Source organism: Panthera leo, chromosome E1 (genome assembly GCF_018350215.1).
Source record: "Panthera leo isolate Ple1 chromosome E1, P.leo_Ple1_pat1.1, whole genome shotgun sequence".
NCBI lineage: Eukaryota > Metazoa > Chordata > Mammalia > Carnivora > Felidae > Panthera > Panthera leo.
In genome coordinates, this window is record NC_056692.1 from 46,675,369 (window position 1) to 46,685,486 (window position 10,118).

Below are 10,118 nucleotides of genomic sequence, written 5' to 3' on the forward strand. Positions count from 1 at the left end.
CCCCTGAAACTCACGTAAATGTGGAAGTGATGACACAGGGTGCCTGCCCTCTAAATACCAATCACCCAGGCATTTGCCTTTCCCCCCTCCCCCCCTCCGCATCTGCCCTCCATCTGCAAAGCCTTACCCTCCAAGAACAGATTGCTCTTGGGGGTGGGGGGTCTCCGCGAGTGGGTAGGCACTTGCCGTGGAAGAGACCCTGTGCTGCCCATAGATCACATCTGCCTGGCCACACAAAGGGACTTTGAGTTTAAGTTTTCTGCCGTTAACACAATACTACCTGTGACTGCCTGAAAGTCCATTTTTTAAACGCAGCTAGGAAAGCTGAAGGAAGGGGAAAAGCGGGGGCCTGGTTCAGCCCGGAGGCTGCATTGTTCTCGGGCCTCCGCTTACCCAGAAGGCCCCCACAACCCCTGGGGAATCAAATGAGATTGTTTTTCCCAAGATCCAGCTCTTCAGGTGTGAGCTCAAGTTCTTGGACAACGGTCACTGTGGCATTTCTGCAACAGGAAAGAGGAAGGAACTTCTGAGCTCTGAGCAAGCCCCCAAGCAGCCGCCAGCGAAGAGGAAAAGAGCTCAGTTTCCATAGCGATAAATCACGAGGAAGCCAGCCAGGGATAGTCGGCAGGAGGACTTTACCCTTCCGCTGGTTCTCTGCAAACACATTCCCAGCTCCAGGGTTGGTCTCTTGCCTGCTGCCCCTCCAACCTGCGCCGCCAGAACCACAGGTAGAGGAAGGCTGCCTGTGGATGAAGTGACACACGCTGAGTAAAAACCCAGTAATAGTAACTGCCCTTTATCATAGTGCACTAAATGATTTTACATGCACTGTGGCCCGGTCCTATGTCAGTGCAGCTAACAGTAACTCACCCACGGTGCCATGGCTGGTTAGGGGCCAACCCAAGGGCTTTTGTTCTTACCACCCAGTTCAAGTTCATCCTGTTTTTAGCTGGAATTATATCATCTTGGCAAGGTTGTTCCCTGTCCATTAGAAACTTTAATCAATCAAATCCATACACACATAAATACAAAATAGAAAAATCATTAACATTTAGCTAATGCCGTTTGGGATAAAATCATCCCACTAATGAGATTTGTGGAATGAAAATAATGGAGGGGCTGTTGATGGTGAAAGAGTAGAAATCCCCAGTCTGCCCAGATTTACGGAAAATTCCAAAGGAGCAAACAGCCCTTTGCACTTCTGATAATCAGGCTATCAGTAGTGAATTTTTTACAGGACCGAGGGAAAGTAACTCGTTCCTAGTTGTCAGTCTTTACATGCATCTGACTGTATTTTTCTTCTAATGACTAAATTCCTTCAATAAGCATTCATTTCATTGACCCCTCTGGCTTGAAATAGTAGGACACAGCTGAAGGGAGATTTAACTTGTTCCCCCACCCCCAGCCCCACCCTGTGCCTTAAAAGAAAAGCAAGCAATAACAAAAACAACGTGGTTGCAGGCAGAAACAGTTAATGGGTGCCACCTGTCCTTCCCCTGCCCATTTCAAACTACAGACCTTTGACAATGGCGCCATCTAATGGAAGATTAGGTTAGGCACAAAAATCGTTTCTTTTACCTTCACATTTATCAGCAGTAGCTTCTTCTAAGCACTTCGTTATCAATGGACACCTCCAGTACTTATGTCACTCTTGGCTATTATTTGCTTCTAAACATATCATTGATGTAAAAAATTATATTAAAATATAGCATAGCGGCCCCTGGGTGGGTCAGGTGGCTGAGCGTCCAACTTCAGCTCAGGTCGTGATTTCACGGTTGGGTTTGTGAGTTCAAGCCCCCGTGTGGGGCTCTGTGCGGACAGCTCAGAGCCCAGAGCTTGCTTCTGATCCTGTGTCTCCCTCTCTCTCTGCCCCTCCCCCACTCATGCTCTGTCTCTCTCTCTCTCTCTCTCTCTCTCTCTCTCAAAAATAAACGTTAATCTTTTTTTTTTTTTTTTTAAGTATTTCTAAAAAATATAGCATAGGGATGCCTGGGTGGCTCAGTAGGTTAAGCGTCCAACTCAGTTTCAGCTTAGGTCATGAGCTTGCTGTTCATGAGTTCAGGCCCTGCATTGGGCTCTGCACTGACAAAATCCCTGCTTGGGATTCTTTCTCCCCCACTTTCTCTCTCTCTGCCCCTCCACCGCTTGTGTTCTCTCTCTCTCTCTCTCAAAATAAATAAACTTAAAAAAAAGATATATATGTAAGTATACATACTATAATAAATAAATAGGATAACGTTTTTTTTTTAATTTACCATTTTTACCATGTTATTTTATTTATTTTTAATTTAATTTTTTTTAATGTTTATTTTTGAGAGAGAGAGAGAGAGAGAGAGAGAGAGCATGAGCACAGAGCCTGACATGGGGCTCGAACTCATGAACTGCAAGATCATGACCTGAGCTGAAGTCGGATGCTTAACCAACTGAGCCACCCAGGTACTGCTAGTTTTTATTTTATTTTAAAAAATGTTTATTTATTGGGGCACCTGGGTGGCTCAGTCAGTTAGGTGTCTGACTTTTGGTTTTGGCTCAGGTCATGATCTCACAGTTCTTGAGATCAAGCCCCACCATGCTGGGCTCTGCTCTGACAGTGCAGAGCCTGCTTGGGATTCCCTCTCTCTCCCTCTCTCTGCCTGTCCCCTGCGTGTGCTCTCTCTCTCTCTCTCAAAATAAATAAATAAACTTAAAAAAGAATTTAAGTAAATTAAAATGTTTATTTATTTCTCTTGAGAGAGAAAGAGAGGGAGAGAGTATTTGTCCACGAGTGGGACAGACAGCGAGATAGAGAAAATCCCAAGCAGGCTCTGTGCTATGAGTGCCGAGCCCAACGTGGAGCTTGAACTCATGAATGATGAGATCATGACCTGAGCCAAAACCAGGAGTGGGATGTTTAACTGACTGAGCCACCCAGGCACCGCTGGATAATATTATATATTTTTGCAATGTGCTTTTTTTTCACCTTTTGCCCATTATGAATATATTTTCATTTATATACATACAGAATTACCTTATTTTTTAAAAATGTCTCCAAAAGATCTCATTATGTATGGGAATCATTTTGGGGGTAATAAAAATACTCTTTTTTTTAACGATAATTATTCTCATTTTATTTTATTATTTATTTAGAGAGAGAGGGTGTGAATGGGGAAGGAGCAGAGAGAGAGAGAGAATCTTAAGCAGGCTCCACACTCAGTCCTACACAGGGCTCGATCCCACAATCCTGGGAACATGACCTGAGCCAAAATCAAGAGTCCGACGCTTAACCTACTGATCCACCCAGGTGCCCCCAAAACGTTCTAAAGTTAGATTGTGGTGATAGTTGCACAGCTTTGTGGGTATACTAAAAACCCCCAAACTGTGCACTTTAAATTTTATGGTGTGTATATCTCAGCAAAACTGTTTAAAAGAACAGGATGCCAAAAAACATACCATTGTAAGGAATGCCTATCATTTAAATAACTAGTTCCCAATCGATGGGCGCTTAAGTGTCTGTAGTTTTTCACGATTACAAGCAAAACTGCAGGGATGCCCTGTGCCTACACTTGGCACACGTGTAGATTGAGAGGGAAATTTCTAGGTCTATACGACACAGCTCTGGATGCAGGGATTCTGATGCTAGCAGGTGTGGTAGAAGCCCCTTCAACTTTCTTCCAAGAAGATAAATGTTTTGACATTTGCTGAAGTGAGTTTTCTGTTGAGGATGGGCCTGTGTTCCCCAGTGATCGTAGGTAGGGGAGGAGGGAGATGTGGTTTAGTCTTCTTACTACAATCTACCATAGCTAGGTATGGCCAGGCACCTTGGTTAGTACCCCAGATCTGCCTCGACCAGCTGCAGACTTAGATCCGTCTGTTCCCGAATGGTTTTTCCCTTCTCGAAACAGAACAACTCACAGTGTTACGTGGACGCAGGGAGCTGGTCCATCTGATGGACCGACCCCTGGCTAGCAAGAGCTCAGTACATGCTAGATCCTCCCCATGGGTTCTCGAGAGACTCTAGATGAGTGTGCAGCAAATTCAGAGGCAGGGCAGACCCTGGTGAATTCAGTCACATGATGCACTTCCTGAGTGGTGACCTCCACAACTGGGAGGTCACCAGCTCAGTCCAGGCATGGACACCAAAGTCGCTTGCTCCCAGCTGCGGACAGATGGAGGAAAGTCCAAGAAGAATCAGGAGAAGGAGGGCAAGGCCTGCATCTGGCCTTGTGAACTCCTCCTACCCACCCCAGAATCTTCAGCAGCCCCTTCCCTGGGAGGGGTTAGGGGGTCAGTTGAAATCATTCTTGCACCCAGGGATGGGGCTGCCTTCTCAGCAGCAGCCCACACCATCCTGGATGCAGGAAAACTGGAAAACAGACAAAATTACCAGAGCCCCTGCCAGACCCTGCCGCTGTGAAGAATCACAAAGCCTCCTTCTTGTAAGGACACCAGTACGACTGCATTTTGACTGACTACATCTGCAAAGACCTCACTTCTGAGTAAGCCCATATTCTAAGGTTCTGGACAGATATGAAGTCTGGGGAGCACTAGTCAATCGAATACAGAATCCGTGGGAACAAATAAGATACGAAACAGATAACGAATTGCAGCCCAGAACATCTGCTATAGGGCCCAGCCCAGAGTATCTTTTTACACTGTGCAAGAAAAGTACAAAATACAGTAAACAGTTTCGGCTTGTGCGATGAAAAACAATTGGATTATCGTAACAAAAAACATGAATAGCCTTCAGAGGTTGTGAGTAAATGGGGTTCAGCAGCTGTAATGTGAAAAGTTGAAAATACTAAATATATTTAATCGGAATGGTAATCATATGCTGGCAAAGCTCATTGCTCTAATAAATTCTACAATGTCAGTGAGCAAAATAATGAAAAGAATACCTTACATCTGACAGGTGTGAGGTGGTATCTCATTGTGGGAATGCAAACTGGTGTAGCCGCTCTGGAAAACAGTATGGAGGTTCCTCAAAAAATTAAGACTAGGACTACCCTACAACCCAGCAATTGCACTATTAGGTATTTATCCAAAGGATACAAAAATGCTGATTTGAAGGGGCACCTGCACCTCCATGTTTAGAGCAGCACTATCAACAATAGTCAAATTATGGAAAGAGCCCGAATGTCCATTGACTGACAAATGGATAAAGAAGATACGGTACATATATACAATGGAATACTACTCAGGGATGAAAAAGAATGAAATCTTGCCATTTGCAACAACATGAATGGAACTAGAGGGTATTATGCTAAGTGAAATAAGTCATTCAGAGAAAGACATCATGTGATTTCACTCATATGTGGAATTTGAGAAACACAACAGATGAACATAGGGGAAGGGAAGGAAAAATACGATAAAAACAGAGAGGGAGGAGGCAAACCATAAGAGACTGTTAAATGCAGAGAACAAACTGAGGGTTCCTGGAGGGGTGTTGGGTGGGGGATGGGTTAAATGGGTGATGGGCATTAAGGAAGGAACTTTTTGGGATGAGCTCTGGGTGTCATATATAAGAGATGAATCACTGGGTTCTATTCCTGAAGCCAAGACTACATTGTATGCTAACTAACTTGAATTTGAATTAAAAAAAAAAAAAAAAAAAGAATACCTTAAATCTACTTCACACAGATAAAAATTCTGGAAATTTTCAAATCAAAATTGTCTCTATACAGCAAGTGAGGATATTCACAAAATGCTGTCAGAATTTTTAACACAATTTAATATGTAGTTTTATCATTTTTTTTGAATTTTTTAAATGCTTTCATTTACATACAGTATATAGATAGCATGTTTCTTTTTTTTTTTTAAGACCTGATTTATTTAGTCCAGTGTTAAATTTACAGAATAACTGAGCAGGTAGTACATAGAGTTCAATATACGCACCCTGCCTCCAACTCCATTGTCTCCCTTATTATTAACATTTTGCGTTAGTGTAGTACATTTGTTACAATTGATGAACCAATACCCGTATATTATCATCAACTATAGTCCTTTATTTATGTTAAAGGTCACTCTTGGTGTTGGGCACTTCTGTGGGTTTTGACAAATGCTGTATGACATGTATCCAACATTACAGTTTCTTAGAGAATAGTTACACCAACCTAACAATCCCCTCAGAAATTAGATTCCATGAGGCCTTTTTCTCTCCATGGCACTTCATCTCCACCCGACAATATTCTAGAGTTGAGTTATTATTATTATTATTATTATTATTATTATTATTATTATTATTTAAATCCAAGTTGGTTAACATATAGTGTAATAATGGTTTCAGGAGTAGAATTTAGTGATTCATCACTTACATATAACACCCAGTGCTCATCCCAGTTAAGTGCTCCTTAATTCCCATCACCCATTTAACCCACCCCCCACCCAAAACCCCTCCAGGAACCCTCAGTTTGTTCTCTGCATTTAACAGTCTCTTATGATTTGCCTCCTCCCTCTCTGTTTTTATCGTATTTTTCCTTCCCTTCCCTTATGTTCATCTGTTGTGTTTCTCAAATTCCACATGAGTGAAATCATATGATATGATCTGACATCATATGTCAGAGTCTTTCTCTGACAGACTTATTTCACTTAGTATAATACCCTCTAATGCCATCCATGTTGTTACAAATGGCAAGATTTCATTCTTTTTCATCTCTGAGTAGTATTCCATTGTATATATGTACCATATCTTCTTTATCCATTTGTCAGTCGATGGACATTTGGGCTCTTTCCATAATTTGACTATTGTTGATAGTGCTTCTCTAAACATGGAGGTGCAGGTGCCCCTTCAAATCAGCATTTTTGTATCCTTTGGATAAATACCTAATAGTGCAATTGCTGGGTCATAGGGTAGTTCTAGTTTTAATTTTAAAAATTTTGTTTAATATTTACTTATTTTTGAGAAAGACAGAGACAGAGAGAGACAGAGCACAAATGGGGGAGGGGAAGAGTGAGATGGAGACACAGAATCCAAAGCAGGCTTCCAGCTCTGAGCTGTCAGCATGGAGCTTGATGCAGGGCTCGAACTCTTGTGAGATCATGACCGGAGCCAAAGTCAGATGCTTAACAAACTAAGCCACCCAGGAGCCCTTATTTTTAATTTTTTGAGGAACCTCCATACTGTTTTCCAAAGTGGCTGAACCAGTTTGCATTCCCACCAGCAGTGCAAAAGTGTTCCCCTTTCGCTACATCCTCACCAACATCTGCTGTTTCCTGAGTTGTTAATGTTAGCCATTCTGACAGGTGTGAGGTGGTATCTCATTGTGGTTTTGATTTGTATTTCCCTGAGAATGAATGATGTTGAACATCCTTTCATGTGTCTGTCAGCCATCTGATGTCTTCTTTGGAAAAGTGTCTGTTCATGTCTTTTGCCCATTTCTTCTCTGTTTCTTTCTTTCTCTCTCTCAAAAATAAATAAACATTTTAAATAAATGAATAAATAAATAAATAGTTGTAATTATTGGTCATCAGGGGTTGAAGATTTAACATCATGAGTAATATCCTTGATGGGAAGAGGAATTCTCTATTGAGACTACACATTACTCCATGGCTATCTATTTAAAAGAATTCATTGGAAAAGTTCAAGGCACTTCCCCACATTAGATCATCCCCGACAGTGAGCCCTGTATCAAAAGACTGCACCAACCATTTCTAAACATCAACCAAATTTTGGACAATATGAGAATGATTTGATTAACAATTTGCAGAAATATGTATATCACTTCTTAAGTAGCTTTGTATCACATGGCTTAGTTTACTTAGAATAAGGGGGAGTGTGTTTTAAAATTTTTGATCTGTGCTTTGAGTTAATAATTATTTACATTACTCCGTAGGTTGTTAAATCTTTTGGGGGGGGGGGTTGTAGGTTTCTTTTCTTTCTTTTTTTTTTTTTTTGGTTGTTAAATATTTGTAATACCTCCGCACACCTCACAGAGATTTTGTAAGGATGGAATGAGATTATCAGTGTAAAGTTCTCAGGTAAGAGGAATAGACTAACTTTACTATTAGTAAGCATGACAAGTCCATGGATGGATTTTTCTCTTTCCATTTGAGACTTCCCTCTTGATATATTTGTGTAACCTTTGACAAATTACTTTCCTCTTATGGGGCCTTGCCAACGCACCCCTACCAATCAGTACTTACCAACAGCTGTTAGTAGCACTTCCTCTGCTCTCTAAGCATCCGAGCTGCGGTCTGCAAGTTTCCTGACCCAGCTGAGTTTCATACAGGGAAAATGTTCTAGACACGTCAGCTCTTCTGAATGTACCCCTGCCCCTGCCCCCCCAGTCCTCCTGGGCATGAAAGTCCTCAGGGACTGGCCCCGCCCACCACCCAGGCAAGGATGCACAAGATACTGGTGGGGAAAGTGTCAAACCGGCCATGCCTGCAAAACCTCCAATTTCCTTTGGCAACAGTTCTGACATGGAGAAGGATCATCCCACCAGAGATTAAACTTGTGAGGTTCCTTCCCTCCCTCTCTTCAGCAAGAGAAATTACCACCACTATCCCAGCATGAAAATCACCACTGGGGCGCCTGGGTGGCGCATCCGACTTCGGCTCAGGTCATGATCTCACAGTTTGGGAGTTGGAGCCCCGTGTTGGGCTCTGTGTTGACAGCTCGGAGCCTGGAGACTGTGTCAGAGTCTGTGTCTCCCCCTCAATCTCCCTCTCTCTCTCTCTCTCTCTCAAAAAATAAATTAACATTAAAAAAAAAAAAAGAAAATCACCATCAATCACTGTCGTGTTTTTTACAAGAGGTGCCCAAAAAGCAACTGAAAAATTTTTTTTTCAATGGTTATTTACTTTTAAGAAAGAAAATGTGCCAGCAAGGGAGGGGCAGAGAGAAGGGGACAGAGGACCCAACGTAGGCTCTGTGCTGGCAGCAGGGAGTCTGATACGGGGCTCAAACTCACGAACTGCAAGATCATGACCTGAGCCAAAGTTGGACGCTTAACTGACTGATCCACCCAGGTGTCCCAAAAGCAACTTTTTAAAAAAGTTTACTTATTTTGAGAGAGACGGGGAGGGAAGGGGCAGAGAGAGAGAGGGAGAGAGAATCCTAAGCAAGCTCTGCACTGTCAGTGCAGAGCCCAACGTCGGACTCGAACTCGCGAACCATGAGATCATGACCTGAGCTGAAATCAAGAGTCGGGTGCTTAACCGGCTGAGCCACCCAAGTGCCCCCCAAAAGCAACTTTTACTATCAGAAGGGAATAAGGGCCTTCTATGCACTGAGAGTTAACTAATGATTTGCTTCCAGACAGTGGCCAGGTGGCAGACCCTGGCTTTGCTCAGTCCCCCAGGGCTGGCTAGGTGTGAGACCCAGAATGACTCACCACCACAGGATGGGACGTGGGGAGGCCAAGCAAAGAGCACCTGGACTGAATGCACACAGTGGGTTGGACGATGTCCCAGAAGGACATGCACCTGGGCAGGAAACTGACTTCCCCCGGAGAGAGCCCCTGTCCACAGAAAAGCGGGAGACCTATAGGGCAGGCCTTAGAGTGGCAAAAGAAATCACCACCAAAGTGGCCTGGCCAGATCACAGCTCCCTCCACTTGGGAAGCCCCTCACACTTCCTACCCCCCCCCTTCAGACTGGTGACACTGGAATATGTGGCTTTACTTCTTTTGTTTAAGTTTTTATTTATTTGTTTTGAGAGAGCGAGCTTGAGCAGGGGAGGGGCAGAGAGAGAGAGGGAGAGAGAGAATCTCAAGCAGGCTCTATGTTCAGTGCGGAACCTACCCTGGGCTTGATCCCATGGCCCCGAGGTCACCACCTGAGCTGATATCAAGAGTCAGATGCTGGGGCGCCTGGGTGGCGCAGTCGGTTAAGCGTCCGACTTCAGCCAGGTCACGATCTCGCGGTCCGTGAGTTCAAGCCCCGCGTCGGGCTCTGTGCTGACGGCTCAGAGCCTGGAGCCTGTTTCCGATTCTGTGTCTCCCTCTCTCTCTGCCCCTCCCCCGTTCATGCTCTGTCTCTCTCTGTCCCAAAAATAAATAAAAAACGTTGAAAAAAAAAAATTAAAAAAAAAAAAAAAAAAAGAGTCAGATGCTTAACTGGCTGAGCCGCCCAGGCGCTGCTATGTGACTCTACTTCTGCATGCATTTCACAGAGCCAGGAGAATGCTAGATGGAGTAGAA